Here is a 20,276-nt window from a genome sequence, read left to right on the forward strand (position 1 = left end):
GGCAAAAAAAAGATATCCATCCAATCCTCGGAAAACAACTAAAAACGCTGGACAAAATACTTCCCCCAAATAGTTGGACATGTACCTATGAACCAACAAGAAAATGAGACGTACTCAGAGCATTACACATACATCGGCTTCCACCTTGAAGGCATGTAATGACCTGGAGAAACTGAGCTTCGGTTTTTACGATACAGCAGGGCACAGGGGACGGCAAACAAACTGGGCAGTGCTGACAAAGCCAGGACCCACCAAGGTACAAGGAAAGGATACTAGGAGGTGCTCTGCTAAATGAAGATAGGACTCCAAAAGGCTACCAGAATTGCCTGCTTCCAAAATTAGTGTCGAGTAGAGGAGAGACAGTCTTTACTGAAAATGTGTAATCACAAGACAGCCCTCGCATGGGTTTTGAGTAGGCATTGATTATGTGATTGAACCCCCAAACCTCAAGTGGAGAAATTTTAAGTCCTTGCTTTCCCAGGTCGTTTATGATCCCAGGCACCTGGCAGAAACAAATGCAGAATCTACAGAATTCACCTCAATACAAACCTGAAGAATTCCCCCTGATGAAGTCTCGAAACAAACAAACAAACAAACAAACAAACAAACAAACAAAAAAACAGGTCACAGTCAAATAAGACAAAACTCGCAAACACGCGTGCGTAAGGAAATAGCATCATGGACAACAGCTAACAGAAACAAGGGATGGTAGAATGGGAGCCAGAGACTCCAGATTGTAAAATTGTCAGACACACAATATACAATAAATGTCGAAATCATAAAAGGAACAAGTATATAAGGTGCACGTAAGGTCAGACAGACTGGATAGAGGACACTGGCAGAGACTGAAAACGTCTAGACTGTAGCATGAAAAGATATCATAAAGAGAGGGGGCACCTGGCTGGCTCAGTCGGTTAAGCATCTAACTCTTGATTTTGGCTCAGGTCGTGATCTCACAGTTGTGAGGCTGAGCCCCCTTATCAGGCTCTGCACTGAGCACGGACCCTACTTGGGATTCTCTCTCTCCCTCTTTCTGTGCTCCCCCCCCCCCCATTCGCTCACACTCTCTCTTTCTCGCTCTCAAAACAAATAAACTTAGGAAAAGATATTATATACAGAGACAGAAAACATGAAAAAGAGGTTAAAACAGAGAAGACAAAGAACAAAAGTCTAAGATAAACCTAATCTGAAATCCAGAAGTATAGAGTACAGAGACGATATTCTGAGAATCTTTCAGAACTGATGAAAAAATTCAGTCCACAAATTCACAAAACCCCAAAATATCCCATGCAAAATAAATACAAAAGAAAGAAATGCACATCTAGATACTTTATAATAAAACTGCAGAATACCCAAGACAAAAGAGTATCTTCAAAGCAGCCGTAAAGTACTACTGAATAAAGAATACCTTCAATGACAAGTGGCCATTAGAATTAGAATTGACTTCTCAGCAGAGGAAAACAGAAAATAATGGACCATCTTTAATGTGTTGACAGAAAAATAACTAGAATTGTATATCTAGCAAAAATATATTTTATACCTCACAAAACTATAGAAAAAAACTCAGAATTTTCCAACAAATGATACTGAAATAGTTTTCCCTCAACTGATCCCCAGTCGATGAAATCTAAGAAGAGAAGTGATCCAGCGGAGTAGGGCTGGGGTAAAGGAAGGAATTCTAAGCAAGGAGGAGTAAATAGGTGGGTAAATCTGAACAAAAAGTTCTATTTTAAAATGATAATGGTAATGTCCAAAATGTACGGTTAACAAAACAGAAGATACAACTAAAACACTGAGCAAAAATGGGACCTAATTTGGGGAAATAGGGGTCATTGACTGGAGTTAAGTAGTCCAAGATCCTTGCATTATTTGGGAGGAGAGAAAAGATATGAGTTACTTTTAGACGTTGATAAGTATACATGCTAAAACTTCCAGAGAGCCACGAAAAGAATAATAAAGGAATATAAAACTTGTAAATTCCTATGGAAGAATATATAAGATAAGAAAAGAAAGGTCATCAATTCAAAAGAAGGCAAGAAAAGAAAGAAAGAGAAACTTGGAAGAGGCAGGACAAACGGAAAGGATAAAGTAACATGAAGGAATAAATACATATGTAATTACAATAAACATAAACAGATTACAAATTTCAGTTAAAAGATATTTAACAGACTGCCTGAAAACAAGAGCCACCTATATGTCATATGTAAAAGATACATCCAGGGGTGCCTGGGTGGCTCAGTCAGTTAAGCGTCGGACTTCGGCTCAGGTCACGATCTCGAGGTCCGTGAGTTCGAGCCCCGCGTCAGGCTCTGTGCTGACTGCTCAGAGCCTGGAGCCTGTTTCAGATTCTGTGTCTCCCTCTCTCTCTGACCCTCCCCCGTTCATGCTCTGTCTCTCTGTGTCTCAAAAATAAATAAACGTTAAAAAAAAAAAATTAAAAAAAAAAAAGATACATCCAAAATACTAGGCTATAAAGAGTTTGAAACAAACAAAGTATGGAAAAACAGGAAGTAAAAACTAATAAAGAGGAAGCTAATCATGTCTCATGGTTGTCTAGAGCTGTTGCATGAACATCAGACAAAATATGCTTTAAGACAAAAAGCACCGTAAGTGTTAAAGTGCATTCCTTCATAATAAAAAAAGATTCAATTCTCCAAGATGACACAGAAATTCTAAATGTATCACCAAATAAGGTAACGTCAAAATATATCGAGAAAAATTATAATGTACTCCCTTAGTGAGAAATTTTAATACACTTCTCTCAATTAAAAATAGATCAGCAAAGTATCAATAAAAATAGTAAAGATTTTAAAACTCGATTAACACGCTTGACTTACGCTCCATAATTGGCATCATCAGACTGTATTCTATGCCCCAAAAAATGCAATTGTTAGAAATCAATAATGAAAAGATAACTTGAAAGACACCTTAAGTTTGAAAATTGAAACCAAACACTTATAAATAATGCAGAGAACAAAGAAAAAATCATAATCAATTTAGAAGTTATTTAGAACTGAACAAGAGTGAAAATTCTACATACTAAAACTCTGGAGATAGCACTGACTCAGGGTTTAGAAGGTCACTTATAGCTTGTATTTTTGTATTAGAAAAGGAAACTTCTGGGGCGCCTGGGTGACTCAGTTGGTTGAGCATTCAACTCTTTTTTTTTTTTTTAAGTTAGTTTATTTATTTTGAGAGACACAGAGTCTGGGGAGGGGCAGAGAGAGAGAGAGAGGAGGAGAATCCCAAGCAGGCTCCAGGCACATGGTCAGTGCGCAAAGCCCAATGTGGGGCTCAAACCCACGAAACCGTGAGATCATGATGGAGCCGAAATCAAGAGTCAGACGACGCTTAACCGACTGAGTCACCCAGATGCCACTAGCATCAGACTCTTGATTTCGGTTCAGGTCAGGATCTCACAATTCATGAGACTGACCTCCATGTTGGGCTTTATGCTGAAAGCATGCAGCTTGCTTAGGATTCTCTCTTTCCCTTGCTCTCTGCCCCCTCTAACTCTCTCTCTCAAAATAAATAATTATTTAAGAAAGAAAGAAAGAAAGAAAGAAAGAAAGAAAGAAAGAAAGAAACAAAGAAACAAAGAAACAAAGAAAGAAAACTTCAGAGGGTCCTGGCTGGCTTAGTTGGAAGAGTGTCCAACTCTTGAGCTTGGGGTCATGAGTTTGAGCCCCACATTGGGTGTAGAGATTACTTTAAAATAAAATCTTTAGGGGCACCTGGGTGGCTCAGTTGGTTGAGCATCTGACTTCAGCTCAGGTCATGATCTCACAGTTCCTGGGTTCAAGCCCCGCATCGGGCTGTGCGCTGACAGCTCAGAGCCTGGAGCCTGCTTCGGATTCTGTGTCTCCCACTCTCTCTGCCCCTCCCCGGCTTGTGCTCTGTCTCTCTCTGCCTCTCAAAAATAAATAAACATTAAAAAATATTTTTTTAATCTTTAAAAAGAATAGAAAAGAAAACTTTAAAAGCTGACAACTTAGAAAGTTAAAAAAAATAATAAACACTAAAGAGTAGAAAGAATAAAGATACAGGTGGAAAACAGAAAGAGGTACTACAGAGATCTAAGAAACTAAACATTTTTTGGAAAACACTAGATAAAGGGCAATAGGAACTTCACAAACGAAGAAACGTTTGTGACCAACAAACTTATGATGAGTTACTCACACTTATTAATAACCAAAACAATTTAGGGGCGCCTGGGTGGCTCAGTCGGTTGAGCGTCCGACTTCGGCTCAGGTCACGATCTCACAGTCTGTGAGTTCGAGCCCTGCGTTGGCTCTGTGCTGACAGCTCAGAGCCTGGAGCCTGTTTTGGATTCTGTGTCTCCCTCTCTCTGATCCTCCTCCGTTCATGCTCTGTCTCTCTCTGTCTCAAAAATAAATAAACATTAAAAAAAAAAATAACCAAAACAATTTAAATAATAATGAGCTATTTCCACGCATATTACATTGGCAAAACTTTTAAATATTAAATACCATGAGAACACGAAACAATAGAAAATCATATTCACTCCTGGTAGGAGTATAAACGAGCACAGGCACTTTTGAAACCAATTTGCATTAAGATGCTTATACCCTATGAGACCAAAAATTCCATACCTAGCCAGTTACCATAATGCAGAGGCTTTCCATTTTTTTGTTCCTGTTCATAGTAAGAAACATATTTTAAACTATGACACAGTACGTACACGCACATACACATATCTATGTTTCCATTTATATGAAAGCATTGCAAAGGTAAACTACACATAGTTTGGGGATTAAAAAATATATATGCGATAAAACTATAAAGAAAAACAAGGACACAAACCAGACAGAAACCCCACGCATCTACTCACATCCCAGAAGCTAGAGTTTTGCCATTCTTAGCTGCAAGGGAGTCTTGGAAATGTGGTCGCTGGCTGACCCCAGCTGAAATTTGCACAGAATGGACACAGATGGGAAATTAGTAGACTCCACCAGAGGCAGAAATTCCACAGCCTCGAGAGTCCGGCTTTGTCTCGGGACAGGATTTTCCGCCATTTACTAGGAATCTGGAGGAACCAGCTCAAAGAATCTAACTGAAGACAGTGGAAGATGCTTTGTGACCCATTAGGGAGTGGAAAATCGCTAAGCTCCCTGCCTTGGATGGTGGAAGGATGAGGCGGTAGAGGGAAAACTGATGAAGAGTCCACCCCTTTCTGAGTCCAGATAATTACGGGAAAGAAACAGGAGAGAAAAGAGGACAGTGGAGTGGTTCCTGTTCGCCCTGACCTACTACTCCTGGGTGATTCTGCCTCCTGAATAGAGAAGGTAATGCTGAGTGTAGACAGATGTCCTTTGAGTGCGGAGGGATGTCCTTGTGCCGTCTTCCTGCACCATTTTGGAGCCCCGAGAAGAGGTGGCCCCACATCTCCCAGCACACGTGGCACACAGCTCGTGGCACACAGCTTCATCAGCCCAGCATGACGGCGTGCCCAAGCAGAGGGAGCTGTGAGGTGAGGGGCTAGAGCGGGGGAGGAGGAGGGGGGAGAGGAGGAGATTGAGCCCAGAGCCAGGCACTTGGCTGCAGTCAGCTGTATCCAGAGGAGCGGATCCCTTGCAAAGACCACCAGGCCAGTCGGCTGAGGGACAGTGTGGCTAAAACTCAGAGTCTGCTGCTAATTAGGAGCCGAAGTGGGACTAAGTCAGCAGAGAGCGTCAGAGTGAGGTTTGTTCAGTTCAATTCAATCCAATAGAATGGAAGAGATCAGAGTGCTTGGAGTGTAGCAAGAATAGTAATATCTTTTGGGGGAGCCCAGGTGGCTCAGTGGGTTAAGCGTCCCACTCTTGGTTTCGGCTCAGGTCACGATCTCACGGTTCACGAGCCTGAGCCCTGCCTTGGGCTCTGCACTGACAGCACAGAGCCTGCTTGGGATCCTCTCTTTCCATCGCTCTCTGCCCCTCCCCCACTCATGTGGTCTCTCTCTCTCTCTCTCTCTCTCTCAAAATAAGTAAATAAACTTTGTTTAAAAAAAAACCAATAGTGATGTCTTCTGTATGGTCCATCCATGCATACAATGTCCATATGTGCTTACTAGGACCTCCTGACAATGTATCTGTATCTTACTGTGGGTCTTTGACAACTACTGGATAAGACTCCACGTAATAGCAGTCACAGACTTCGGCTGCTAGTGTTAAGCAAGCGGCACCAGTGGGCAAGAGACCCAGCCCCCGAGAGCAGAGGTCACTCCACCAAAGGAGGCTGAATCTGCTCGTCCTCAGTAAGAAATACAAGGGAAGAATGTGCCTGACACTCCTTCCCACACAAACCATCACAGGCAAAGGAGGCGACACCACCCCAGCGAATGGGCACTGTTCTCCTAGAAAGACTGAGAATTACTGTAAGGGACTGTTTGGATTACCAGACCGAACTGAAGTTTAATTTTTTTTTAATGTTTATTTTTGAGAGAGAGAGACAGAGGGAGGGAGGGAGGGAGGGAGAGAGAGCAAGTGGGGGAGGGGCAGAGAGAGAGGAAGACACAGAATCCGAAGCAGGCTCCAGGCTCCGAGCTGTCAGCACAGAGCCCGACGCGGGGCTCGAACCCACGAACTGCAGGATCATGACCCGAGCCAAAGTCGGACACTTAAACGACTGAGCCACCCAGGCGCCCCAGTCAGATTTTAAATAGATAGGATCTAAAGTTATTATTCTTCTTCCTAGCAATCCATGGGTGTGTACTGGGGAAGATGGTTTGCTGTAGAAAAAAAAAAAAATGAATAAGTTGCATTTTCTCCGTACACTGGAGTTGCAGAAGGGGTGAAATCGGCACCTTTCCCACATGTGAAGGGAGGAAGAAGAAGGTTGTGATCAGGGGATCATAGGAACTCGGAGCAATATAAACAAAGGCAGAGGAGTTGGAGGGGAAAGCAAGTTCAGGGATGAATCAACCCGGACTGGCTCCGGAGGCAATCCCCAAGCACTAATGGATAGGACAAGATGACAGAAGGTCTGGACAGACAGAGGAAGACAGACGTGGCAAGGGGAGCAACAGAACATCACCACAGCTTCTTAGGACAGGAGGGACACAACAACAATAGCAACACAACAATAAAAGAGTTACGATAAATTGCAACTACGTGCCAGGCTCTCTGCCAAGTGCTCCTCAGGGACTCTGTGATTAACTTTCACAATAATGCTTTCAGGATTTCCACATTACTGAGTCTTATTTCCATATCACTGGGTCTTAGGTCAAGGTCACACACGGCTCTAAGTGGCCAAGGCACTTGCGGAGTGTTTTAGGGACAGAAGTCTTCAGGAGTGCAGAGGAAGGACAGGGACCGGGAGGGACAGAGCCCCCTCCAGGTTACCTGCAGTCTCCCTGAGATGAATCTCCGGAGGATTTCGAAGAAAGCAGCCAGGAGCTCTGGTGATAAATTAGATACATGGATGTAAAACAAGCAGGTGTCCAAGTGTGCTGACCTGGGAGACAGGATAATGGTGGTAACAGAGGAAAACAACAACGAAATGAATGCCCGGGTTGAAAATTTCTTCCCGAAAGCTCAGATTCAGAGCTTAGGCTCTGTCTCTTGTTCCCACTTGTTTGGACTGAAAAACACTCTCCCAGGATCTTCCTTCATTTTGGAGTCCAGAGGATTTTAAAAATGATTGTTCTTGGGGCGCCTGGGTGGCTCAGTCGGTTGAGCGTCCAACTTCGGCTCAGGTCATGATCTCACAGTTCGTGGGTTCGAGCCCCGCGTCGGGCTCTGGGCTGACGGCTCAGAAACTGGAGCCTGCTTCGGATTCTGTGTCTCCTTCTCTCTCTGCCCCTCCCCCGCTCATGCTTTGTCTTACTCTGTTTCTCAAAAATAAATAAATGTAAAAAAAAAATTTTTTTTTAAATGATTATTCTTCTACGACGTCCACATGCCCGACCCTGCGGAAAGAGCTAAGGAGTAGAGTGGTGTGGGAGCTGCTGGGGCCCTGGCCACTTCCCTGCCGGGGCTTACACCCTAGTGCAACCCCAGCCCAGCATCGGACCGTTGCCAACCAAGGGCGTCAACAAGTCCCTGCGAACCTTCTCTGGCTGAAGCCTGCTCTGCCAGCTTTGCAAGCAGCAGAGGTCCGGGCTTAGACGGGGGAAGTCCAACTGACCCCACTCCACTTGGTCTGTATCAGCCCATGCAGGGTTTGCATAGCTGAGGGGAAGGGGAGCCCCAGGAAGGAGATACCAGACATCCTGCTAAGCTGACAACGTCAGCCCCCTGGTTTTTACTCCGAAAATAAAGGAAATGTCATTGTATTTGCACCTCGCAGTCTGTTGGACAGCTCGTCTGAATTACAAAAGTGAATGTTGGCTGGGAAATCTGTTTCTGTGGATGCCACGACAGAAAGACTAAGTGAAATATTTGGGTAATTCAGGAATGCCCTCTCCCTGTGGTGAGAGCTTTTCACTGACCAAGTAGGTGAATGTGCTCAGGGGGAGATGAAGGGAAATTCAAAAGAGGGAGACGAATGAAGGAAGGTGATCTCTGACAAGGGAACGAAAAAGTCCCTCTCGTCCTTGAAGGTCAGATGTGGGAACACAGAACCTCAAGAAGCAAAACCCTATTTCTTGCCAAAATCACATCAAATACTCCCTACCCCGCCCTGCGGTGTTTTCCCAGGAGAAGATTCCATTTCAAGCATGGAAGGGGCAGTCATCCACCCTACAACAGAAAGAGCCGGAACAGTTGTGAGGTAGCTGGTGGGGTGGAAAAAATGCCTGGAATTTGGGGGTCAGGAGAGCTAGTTGGCTACCAAAGAGTATGAGGCCCTAGGAACACAGGGCCTCAGTTTCCTCATCTGTAAAATGGGATATTAATATATATTTGTCATTACTTAGCAGTAATAGTCATAGCAGCAGTATATTAATACTAGGTTAATAGGAATTAATTAAAGTCAGGTAGGGGAGGTACCTTTAAAAAAATTTTTTTTAATGTTTATTTTTGAGAGAGAGAGAGAGAGAGAGAGAGAGAGAGAGAGTGAACAGGGGAGGAGCAGAGAAACAGGGAGACCCAGAATCAGAAGCAGGCTCCAGGCTCCAAGCATAGGGCCTGACGCGGGGCTCGAACTCAAAAACTGCAAGATCGTGACCTGGGCCGAAGTCGGACGCTCAACCGACTGAGCCACCCAGGCGCCCTGGGGAGGTACCTTTTAAACGAAAGCCTCTTACTAGTTTGATACAATTTTTCTGTTTCCCAACATTGCCTAACTTACCCAGAGAAACTTATTTCTTTTTCAAGAGACCATTATAAATGCCAAATCTAGGGGCGCCTGGGTGGCTCGGTGGGTTGAGAGTCCAACTTGGGCTCAGGTCATGATCTCACGGCCCGTGAGTTTGAGCCCCGCATCGGCCTCTGTGCTGACAGCTCAGAGCCTGGAGCCTGCTTCTGCTTCTGTGTCTCCCTCTCTCTCTCTCTCTCTCTCTCTCTCTCTGCCCAGCCCCAGCTCACACACTCTGTGTGTGTGTGTGTGTGTGTGTGTGTGTCTCAAAAATAAGTAAACATTAAAAAAATGTTTAAAGAAGTGCTAAGTGTAGTCCCATGAGATGATATGACTACCTTAATTTAGAGATTTGTATTAACTAGTCATTAAATGGTAATTGTTTTAAAGGCTGCAACAATGTTAAGTTTGCCGAATCAGAAAATGTCAAAATGTACAAAAGATATCTGAGATTATCTAAAATCTAACCTCGTATAACATACAAAAACCCCCTCTTCAAGGAAGACTTGAAGACTTGCTTATCCGAATCTTAAGGAAGTGACATCCCCAAAGGTACCCTGCCCGCAGCACCCCGCATAACATTTGAAGTCCCCCCTCAGCACCTTCCGCCAGGTCCCCAGGTCCGGCAACTGGGATGCGTCCTTGAGATCAAAAAGGGAAGTCCCCAAGAACATGGAGTTTAAATGCTCACTCAAGAGGAATCACTGGTTTATTTTCATGAATATGCCTTGGGACAGTTCCATCGGTTTTCTGCATACACACTCATTCTTTGAAATGCAGGGGGAAGAGGAGGAAGATAGCTTTGAACAGCCTAAACATGGAAAGCTTTCTTCCACATAATTCAACAAATAAAAGTTAACCACAATCATTTTTCTCTCTATCCACTACCACAGCCAACTATTTTGTGCTCATATTAGTTTCATCTTTGTGGAGGAAATGTTTTCTTAAAAAAAAAAAAAAGGTTCCCAGGGAACCTGGCTGGCTCAGTGGGGAGAGCGTGTGACACTTGATCTCAGGGTCATGAGTTCAAGCCTCACGGTGGGTGTGGTGCCTATTTAAAAAAAAAATAGGAAAAGAAAGAAAGAAAGAAAGAAAGAAAGAAAGGAAGGAAGGAAGGAAGGAAGGAAGGAAGGAAGGAAGGAAAAGAAAAAAGAAGTTCCAGCACAAATTGTTGGAAGACCTGTGACTTCCCAGAACATTGATTATTCTAAACACCATTTCCAACTCCACCGTGGAAGTCGCAAGAAGAACACAGAGAGGGGTCCATCCTTTCTACTTCTACAGACTCCCCCACTGTGCGGTCTCCAGGACAAGATGCAGGGAGGATGGCCGTGGCCCCACGACGCACCACAGTTTGCCTGAAATGTCCACGGAGTTCACCTCATTTCCAAAACTGTGCGTGTGCGAATCGAGGGGTCTTGAAGAGCACGAGTGGAACTGAAGGGGACTTATTTCTCTGCCCACCACCCCTAGAAACCTTAATACTCGTAGCTCTGGGATGTATGAGAGGAAAACCGAGCCCACCCCCGGGTAACACTGCCGTTTCAGTAAATCGCACGGTCGCAGAGATAATGCGAATCTATTTGATGAGATTCAAATATCATCTGTGCGTTATCGTTTTACTCAACACTCAAAACACTACTGAGCCTGCCAAGCAGATTATATAGCTTGGCACACTTTCATTTCATGAGTGACACTTAATATGAAATAATTTTCACTGACAAATAGAATAACAGCGATATAACAGATCCTGAGGTGGGAACAGAATAAATCCATGCATTCCAGTACAGTCATAACCACGTGTTATCAAATGCCTCTGTGCAACGTTCCCATAACTTATAAGGCAAGGGAGGCCCTGGTTTGTAATTAACCCCTAAAAAACATCCTTTCTCCTTTCCTTATTAATAGACTGGTCCAGGGCTTTTTCCGTATTTGTGGCCCGCCGAATCTTTTGCTATATACATGCTTGTATGACATACCTTTCTCCTACTCACTCTGAGCACAAGCGCCTCTTAAACTGTCGAGGCAAAAGTTCTCTCTTCAGCTAAGAAGTTCCAGGGCTAGGCAAGCCATTCCCTTGGGCCTTCTTTAGAGAAGATTTTGGACATGTTAAAAGCAATGATTTTCAAACTGTTTCACAGAGGTACTAGGTTTCTAGGGTGAGCCCCAGGCACAACCCAGGGGAAGACATCGGAGCTCTGGGCTCCTGGCTCCTGATTCCTGCCCCCTCCCCACCCCACCCCCCACCCCCGACTCCCAAGCAGCTCTGTTTCTGTTAGGCTCTTGTATTAGGGTCTTGCGTAAGATTCCATTTGGTGCTAAATATAAAACAAAAAATGATGTCTTCAAAAAATGTGTGAAAACCATTGCAACAAATCACTTTCTCCCTCAGATGCTCTTACCAGCCCTCCCTAGGGCTGTTTCCTTCAAATGCAGGTTTATGTACTTACTTATTTCCCTTTAAAGACCCTTGTTTCCTCTTCCAGAATTTGAAACATGCGTAAATTAAAACAATCAAATATACTTATTTACAATATCCCAAACGTAATCTAGAGTTTTACACAAGAAATCTCTTCGAGGTTAAGATTTGTTTTTCTCACATGGACTGTACACTGGATTTAGCACCCCCTTCCCAATTTCGGACCCTCCCCCTACACCAATCTTTTGCCATCAGCAAAGCAGGCATATACCTGACATGCAGTCTTTATGAATTTTCCTCTTATAAGCAAAGAAAAGAATGAAGCCGCCACTCTCCCTTTAGCTCTCCATGAAACTGACATTTGGTTGGTATTCTGGACTAATTATTAGAAATTTGGCACAGCTATCAAAAAAGGCCAGCTTCAGTGAGTATGTGTATATCTGACAACTGAAAATGAATTAGGATATTATTGAACATCTTGTTCATTTGTATTGGTAAAATAAGTTGTACGCAGCAGTATAATGACCAATTTTCCACTACCAACGTCAAAAATAAATCAACAGAAATGCCAAAGATTTGCAGTCTCTTTAGAAATTCTGAGCCAACTATTTGACAGACAATGGAGAAGGCAGGCAGATTCTAGGAGACCAACAATTCCCATTCATTTCCTTCAGTTTGTAAAAACAACCAACTGACTTGCTTCCTGCCAAGGACCATACTTACAGATAAGAAAGCTCCCTGCAGGAAATCCTTTGCTAAAGGAGAAGCGTTGTGCCATTAAATGCAACCCTTTTCACCAAATCCCAACCAGTGAAGTGTTTGACAACATGGGATCATGAAATATACGCTGATTCACTCCAACAGGTGATTGCTACATTGCTCTTCGCTTCTAAAGTCTATATATCCTATGTCAGAGACTCAGGATATCGTATAAACATTAAAATACAACCGGGATTTTGTCCACCGCCTCTCTTCCCCCATGCAATTAGGTGATAAAAACAAGGAAAATTTGCTGCTTTTTAAAAAGATCAAAGTGTTCATTAAATAAGATCCAAAACTGACCATTTTCAATTAAAAGAAGACAATGCTATAAATCATGATTGGACGGAAGATATTACTAAACGCATATCGAGAATTTAGAATTTAAAGACTACCACTGACAAGATGAGAGAAATGTCAGAAACGCACTGGTATTATATTTACAAGTTTCCACGTTGATCGCCAGAGTCAAAATTGAGGAGAGGGCCTCCTTGGTTATTTTTCACTCCGTAAAGTGAAAGGGGGGGGGGGGGCAAACTTTGCTCCCTTCTCGACCCTCGTCGTTGAAACCAGGAGCAAGGCAATGACAATATTCGCAACTCTGATTTTGAGAACCTCTCAATGACCCTACAAACTACAACAATCTGCTCATCTACAAAAGAAGAGGAAACTTTTCGGGAGTTCATCAAATGCTAATTGCAGTTTTGAAAGAGTTTATTTCTATTCAGGAGTTTTCCTCTCCCAGCTCAGCTATTGAGAACACCCTCCCCTGTACTTCCCAAAGCACCAGACACAGTCTTTATTTATCCCTGCTCAGGCAGCCTTCGAGCAGGGTTCCAAAGTGCCAGTTCTTTGAATTTAATTGCTACAGTACGACGTTGAACCCTCTTGCAAACAGACACTCTTCATTATACCTTCCCCAGGTGCCTCTGTATCCACAGGTAACGTTCGAGGCTTTACAGCTCTAAAAAGAGCTTCGTTCTAACAGTAGACCCGCAAATCAGTTTGATTCCACAATTAAGAGCTCAAATACATTCTTCTTAGCCTTGCCTTGCACAACTCAGAGGTGGCAAACTGCTAGGTAAGCACGTGTGCTCATCCTTGCTTTAAGGGGTTTTTTTCCTCCCATATTTTTAAGAAAAATACAGTTATGAAATCCAGGAGACTGCATTTTTGGTTGTTGTTGTAAAATGACCTTGATTTGACAGGCATGGTCTCAGGTTTCAGCAGATGCTGTGGGAAAGCTTACAGAAGCCAACACGTTCTCCAGGCATCTGTGAGACATGCAAGTTTTTTTTTTTTTTTTTTTTTTAAGTGGTGGTTATGGTAGGGTATGTGAGTGTTGGGCGGGGGGGGGGGGGGGGTACTAGTCTCAGTTTCCGTGACAACCATGTCTCCACTCATGGGTTATTAGATACCATCCACTTCCTGTGTCTAAATTTTTAAGCCAATCAGAAAAGTGTTTATACGTTGAACAACTTCTGAGACAGTGTTTCTCTTAATTGAAGTGCTTAAAGGCTCAAAGGAAGACGTCCCTGGGCCTGATGTATTTTTTTGTCCCATAGATACACAATTCCACAATATTTACTAATTCCTATTCTATTAAGGTGAGGAATGCCCCTTTTCTGGGATGGGAAATGCATTCTCCTCGACCCAGGTGCCACAATTTCTTCTAACAGTGTGCCAGCTGATTTTGCTTATTCTCTCTTCACTGCCTTTTTCTTTCACGGTTGCAGACTTAAATTTAGTGCGTGATACGTGTTAATGCCCAGGACACTTAAGCGATCAGAGTAAATTACAGTTAAGCATCCATCTGCAGAGGGTGAAATTTAAATATCCGGGTCAGAAAAACGCCCAGGAAAAATTCTCGTAAGTTGAACAACTTTGCCTTCTCCGGCTCCCGAGGAGAAATCATGGAGAATGTATTGTAAAGCGATATGTCTATACATGTAAGCTAGCAGCTGACGTCTGCAAAGAAATTTGTCACCAAAATGGCCTACTTTATCTGGAATAGGAACAACAACGAAAAATTACACATAAAGGTGATCGCAAGCAAACTGCACGCGAAATTAAAAAGGCAATCTTGCGGGAATCTGTGCACGGAGAAGCCTCATCTGAAATTACAGCAAGATTTCAACAAGAAGGTTTGGGGTGGCTGTTTTCCTAAGTCTCCATCTAGCTGGCCAATCAGTGTGAGAGTTGAAGTGGTTTAGAGTCATTTGTGTGGTCTTCCGCTCGGCACTCGGAGCTGCACTCCCCTCTCCCAAGGCAGAGCTGGCGATCAATGAAAAACAGGGAACAAAAGGAGTAGAACAGGATGTCTTCCTTAGCTAAGGAAAATGATTCCCTTTTTCCTCAATGAGCCAGGCGCACCCTGCCTACGACCGGCTCCACACCGGGGCTCCCCAGCAGACCAGCCCACAGGAGGCACATTTTACATTTGCAATCATGTGTCCCAAATGCTAGCAAAACGTGTCACCTTAAGCACATCCTGTGACAGAGGGCTCCCCGAGCCCAGCCGACCGAAACTAATAAATTAAATAAATTAATAATCCCACAATTAAAGGCTGCCGAGAAAGACTGCATTTCCCTTCCCCAAATGTCATCCCAGGAGTATAAACAAAGCATGAAAAACAGTCTCTTCCAGCCTCCCGGCCAGTAATCGTGGTTTTCTCCCCAAAAACAACGTTTCTCCAAAAAGAGAAACCTTCTCGCGGTCCTCGAAGGGGACTCTCATCTGTCCATGTCATATTAGGATAACCAGTTACAGTGTGTGAAAAGAGGTTTAAACTGCCCACAGAGCTGACGCTGCTCATAATTGATAGCAAAACAGTTACGACAGCAATGCTGTAAACTCTGCCCGAGCCAAACTCCACATTGAACACGTTAGCTCCCTGAAAATAAAAGTAATGCCTGGGGAACCCACAAAAGTAAAGCCCTGGGAAGTGATTAACAGAATTACATCCATTATTTGATCATTTTTTAAAAAATTATTCACTTGTCTGCTATTTTTTTTTTAATTTTTAAAAACGACGATTCACAAATGCCTGAGAAACTTTTTTTTTTTTTTTTTTTTTTTTTTTTTTTTTTTTAATGAACTTACTTCTGAGCCAAAACTAATGAAAATATTCAACTTGCTCTCCCTGGATCTTGCCCATCCGGGCTGCGTGCTGTAAATCAATCGGAAACCAGGTGGCAAAATGGGGGCGGACACCTTAAAAAATCAAAGGGTGCCCCCAAAATGCAGCAGCCTGAGCAGCGAGGGCTTCTCGTGACAATGCTGAGCCAGAGCAGAGGCTCGGGAGGCAGGAAATGAGCCCCATTTTCGTTACCTTCGATCGCCGGCCCCCCCCGCTGCTTCTCGCGGCCGCATCGGGGGGCTGCGGCGGCGCTGGACTCGCCGGTGGCCCCGCCGCCGGGTCGCGCCGTCTCCCGGCCGAGCTGCAGCCGATCGCGGCCGGAACCCCGGCTCCAGCCCCGGCGCCCGCCCGGGGTCGGCGGCGCGGCTCCCACCCGGGGCCCGGAGCCCCGCTGGGTCCTAGTGCGCGCCGCGCGCCCGCCCGCCCGCGGCCCGGTCTGCAGCCGGCACGTACGGCGGGCCGCTCGTGAGCGCCGGGAGTCCCCGCAAAACAGACAAACCCGTCGGCCCCTTTCAAAACCGGACGCCGTGCGTGCGGGTGAACCGGCGCCTGGTGTCACATCGTAGCATGAGATGTGAAAAGGAACACCTTGGCTCCACTGAACTCCCCGAAGGCGGAGGTTGGTGGCCGCAGCCCCAGTGCGAAGCGCAGGGCAGTAACTGGTTTCCGGAGGGTTGCCCGGTGCACTTGTGCACCTTCCCAGCGCGGGGATCAACAAAGACAGATTTCAAAAATCTAACGCAAAAAAAAAAAAAAAAAAAAAAAAAAAAAGACTGAAAACTGGTGTGTTTAAAACCATCTTTTAAACAGTCTTCCAAAGAGGTCAGAGTGGAAGAGAGCCAAAGCATAAGAGACTCTTAAAAACTGAGAACAAACTGAGGGCTGATGGGGGTGGGAGGGAGGGGAGGGTGGGTGATGGGTATTGAGGAGGGCACCTTTTGGGATGAGCACTGGGTGTTGTATGGAAACCAATTTGACAATAAATTTCATATATTGAAAATAAATAAATAAATAAACATTAAAAAAGCAAAAAAAAATAATAAAAATTAAAAAAAATAAAATAAACAGTCTTCCAATTATTTTGTTTCCTAACAGGTCCTTTTTGCATTTTGCTTTCTCTTACTTTAGCGTACGCTATTTTATTTTATTTTTTTTTTTAATTTTTTTTTTCAACGTTTTTTATTTATTTTTGGGACAGAGAGAGACAGAGCATGAACGGGGAAGGGGCAGAGAGAGAGGGAGACACAGAATCGGAAACAGGCTCCAGGCTCCGAGCCATCAACCCAGAGCCCGACGCGGGGCTCGAACTCACGGACCGCGAGATCGTGACCTGGTTGAAGTCGGACGCTTAACCGACTGCGCCACCCAGGCGCCCCTAGCGTACGCTATTTTAAATAACAAAGGCCCATATGGCTAAACACGTAGTCTTTTGATTTTCAAAAGACCTCAAAAATTGCATCAAAACACACACTCGTGTATCTCCGGCGAAATCAATGAGAAAGAATTGATGGTGGCATATGGTGGGCCTCCTAGAGAAAACTTAATTACAAATTAAAACAAATGCGAAAATCCGCAAATTCAGTAAACTGAAAGTAAATCGCGGTCCTAGGTGTATACACAAGTCAGCTTATGAACAATTAGGGAAATGTAAGTTCTAGATTTCTCTTTTAACTGCAGAACGGGTGTTACCTGAACCCCTATCACAGATTCTCCTCGTCGTCCCCAAAAGGGCTTTCGGTGACCTGTCAGCACGTTCACTTACCGCAGCCCACCTGGAAGGCAACGTTTAAACTGGCAGGGGCTCATTTAAGGGGAAACTTCTATTAGCCCTTAATTCAAAATACAAGTGCTTTAGTTTGAGGGGCCTGTTTGAAAGGCTTCGGGACTCGGGAGCTTGCTTTCGGTCTTTGACGTCACCAAGGTTGAAGGTCACAATTCTGTAAAACTTTTAATAACAATGGCGCTGTGGTTTGACACCAAAAGGAAAATCAAATATGTGTTTTCTGAGTTCTATTTTCGGAGCAGAAAAAGTCCCTTTGAAAATTACTCGTGCCCACCTCCTTCCCGATTATAGCTAAATAAATGTAATGGAAGATTTTTAATATTAATTAAACATCAAAGACACCTTTTCCGCTGCCTTACGTCCACGCAAAAAAAAAATCAAAAAAACAAAAACAAAACCTAGTTGTCACATGTTGCACTTGTCGAGCTTCAAAGTACTCATGCATACATCTCGTGTGATCTTTACCACACCTCTGTGATAAGACGGACATCATAATCCCCAATTTTCAAACGAGAGAGTGGAAGTCCCAAAGGGTGAAGTGACTCATCCAAAAATCACACAGCTGGTGTGCAGAGGCACCAGGGTCTCAGAGTCAGTCCCCAACATTTCTTTCTCAAAGGGGCCACCTGCCCTCCCAAAGAGTTCTCCATTAAGCACTGTGGAAAATGAGGCGTCCAAAACAAAAAGGTGGGTAGTTTCCGTAGCCCTCATTTCTTACCTGCGCTAGGAGAGCAATTAACCAGAACAGAGACAAGGGGACAGTTGAAAATATTTTAGTCTCTGCTCAAAGAGGAAGCTGGCTGGTAGGATTTCTGTCCTGGGGCTGTCCAGGCCAGCCTGGCAGACGCAACACTGAAGATTTAGGGGGCTGAGAAACGCTCCTGTTGCCTGTCCCCCTTTGATTCTTACCGAAGACCGAGATCTACTTGGCACGTGGGGGAGCGGGGTTCTCTCAGGTAGAACTTGGTTTTCTACGTGCAGTCCCGGCACTGAAAGTCCTCGAAAAATCCTGGAACCTCAGGTGTTTCGGATACACGTGTCCTCGTAGTGAGATGGAGGGCGTCCCTGCCCCGACCCGGTGACAAGTGGGTGTCTTCTCAGCCCTCCTGCACCCATGGGAAAGCCACACTCAGTCCTGTTTGTGGCAGCCCACAGCGGCGAGGAAATGTAACTTCTCTGATGATGTGTCGCACCCACTTAATACCCGCAGGTGAGGGCTGGGTGACATTTAGCTGAAAAGACAGAGACACGTTATCCATAAAAATTATTCATTCCTTTCCTTGGGCAGCCCATAAGAAAGAGGCTGGGCGTGGCATCATCACTGGAAGATGTGGAGGACCTTCTCAAGAAACAACTTGGAAGGAGTAGTGTAAAACTCACTCACTTGATGGATTAATTTGATCCCGGTGTCGAAAACTGGTCTAATGACGTTACGGCCACACCAGCCACGGGGCCTTCGAACGTCGCAAATGCTAGGCTCAGAGTAATCTTAGCACCAATACGAGGTAACGAGACGCCGAAAAGCAGTGCTGATCGTAAGCCATTCCTCAAAGCTAGAGCGCGCCGCAATAGGTGTTGGTCAAAAGAAACTGTCATTCATTCATTCATTCATTCATTCGTTCATTCAGTTGTGTATACCTCAAACGTTGAGAGCCTAATATGATCAAGGTACTGTTCTAGGCTCTGTGTGGGCAGACACGTAGACCAAAAATAAGCAATGGCCCCTCAAACCCGTCCTCGTCCTGTGGAGCCCGTGGACTGGCAAACAATGGCAGAAGGGCGGTGTGCCTGTAGTAAAACTACATCACAGGTGCCGTGTGTTCAAATGCCACTGTCACAGTCATGGGCCACTTTCTCTTTCGAGCCATTCTCAATGGTGCCCTCCTCCCTGTATCGCCAGTAGATTTGCAGGCTGAGTTCATAGAGCCCTGTTCAGTTGGTTCATGGCTAGGTCTGGTCAATGAGAGGTACGGAAGAAAGCGTGGAGGATGGGAGGAAAGAGAGTAGAGGATTTCTTTGCCTCCTTCTGGCCTCCAATGAGATCTGTAGCAGCAGTGGCAATTGGCTGAGGCTTCTGTCAGGTGACCCCAACCCCTGGCTCCGTTAACATTGCCACATTCTGTTAACATCCCAGCTTAGAAATGTCAACGTCTTTCTGCTGAAATTTGTCTTTGGGTAACTTCACCTTCCCCTGTTTGTCTCAGATCCTTCACCACCTGTGTGAGCAATCCCTTGCATTAAATTCCTTCTGTGCAGTGCTCGCTTCGGCAGCACATATACTAAATTCCTTCTGTGCATGGCAGCAAACTCCAATGGAAAGGCATCTTACGAAACACCCGAGCAGTACTCCTCGAAACTATCAAGGTCATCATAACCAGGACATGCTAAGAACCTGTCATGGCAAAGAGGAGCTTAAGGAGACATGACAGTGAAATGTACTGTGGTATGCCAGATGGACCCTGGGATGGAAAAAGGACAAGAAGTAAAAACGAGGGAAATCTGCATAAAGTACGGACTCTAGCTAGCAACAATTTATCAATGTTGGTGCATTAATTGTAACAAATGTACCATACGTTAACATCTAAGACGTTAATAATAGGGGAAACTGGGTATGTGGAAACTCTCTGTACTATCTCCTCGATTCGTCTGTAAATTTACAATGGTCGTTACAAAAATAATGCCTTTTAAAAAATCCTTCTGGGGCGCCTGGGTGGCTCCGTCAGCTAAGCGTCTGACTTGGCTCAGGTCATGATCTCAGGGTTCGTGAGTTCAAGCCCTGCATCGGCCTCCAAGCTGACAGTGAGAAGCCTGCTTGGGATCCTCTGTCTCCCCGACCCCTTTCTCTCTGCCCTTCCCCCACTCAGGCTTTCTCTCTTTCAAATAATAAATAAACTCAAGAAAATAAAATAAAATGTAAAACTCCTTCTGTGGCAGACAT

At 44.6% G+C, this 20,276-nt stretch overlaps 1 long non-coding RNA gene across 1 annotated transcript in view; it reads right to left on the reverse strand.

The window, feature by feature from the left end:
* Window positions 1–16,178, reverse strand: part of LOC131517619 (uncharacterized) — a 43,793-nt gene extending 27,615 nt beyond the window's left edge. The window contains exon 1 of the long non-coding RNA XR_009264706.1: window positions 15,748–16,178. This is a non-coding gene — a long non-coding RNA (uncharacterized LOC131517619). The remainder of the gene's footprint in view (window positions 1–15,747) is intronic.
* Between the last annotated feature and the right edge of the window lie 4,098 nt (window positions 16,179–20,276).

Source organism: Neofelis nebulosa, chromosome 7 (genome assembly GCF_028018385.1).
Source record: "Neofelis nebulosa isolate mNeoNeb1 chromosome 7, mNeoNeb1.pri, whole genome shotgun sequence".
In the NCBI taxonomy this organism is placed as follows: Eukaryota; Metazoa; Chordata; class Mammalia; order Carnivora; family Felidae; genus Neofelis; species Neofelis nebulosa.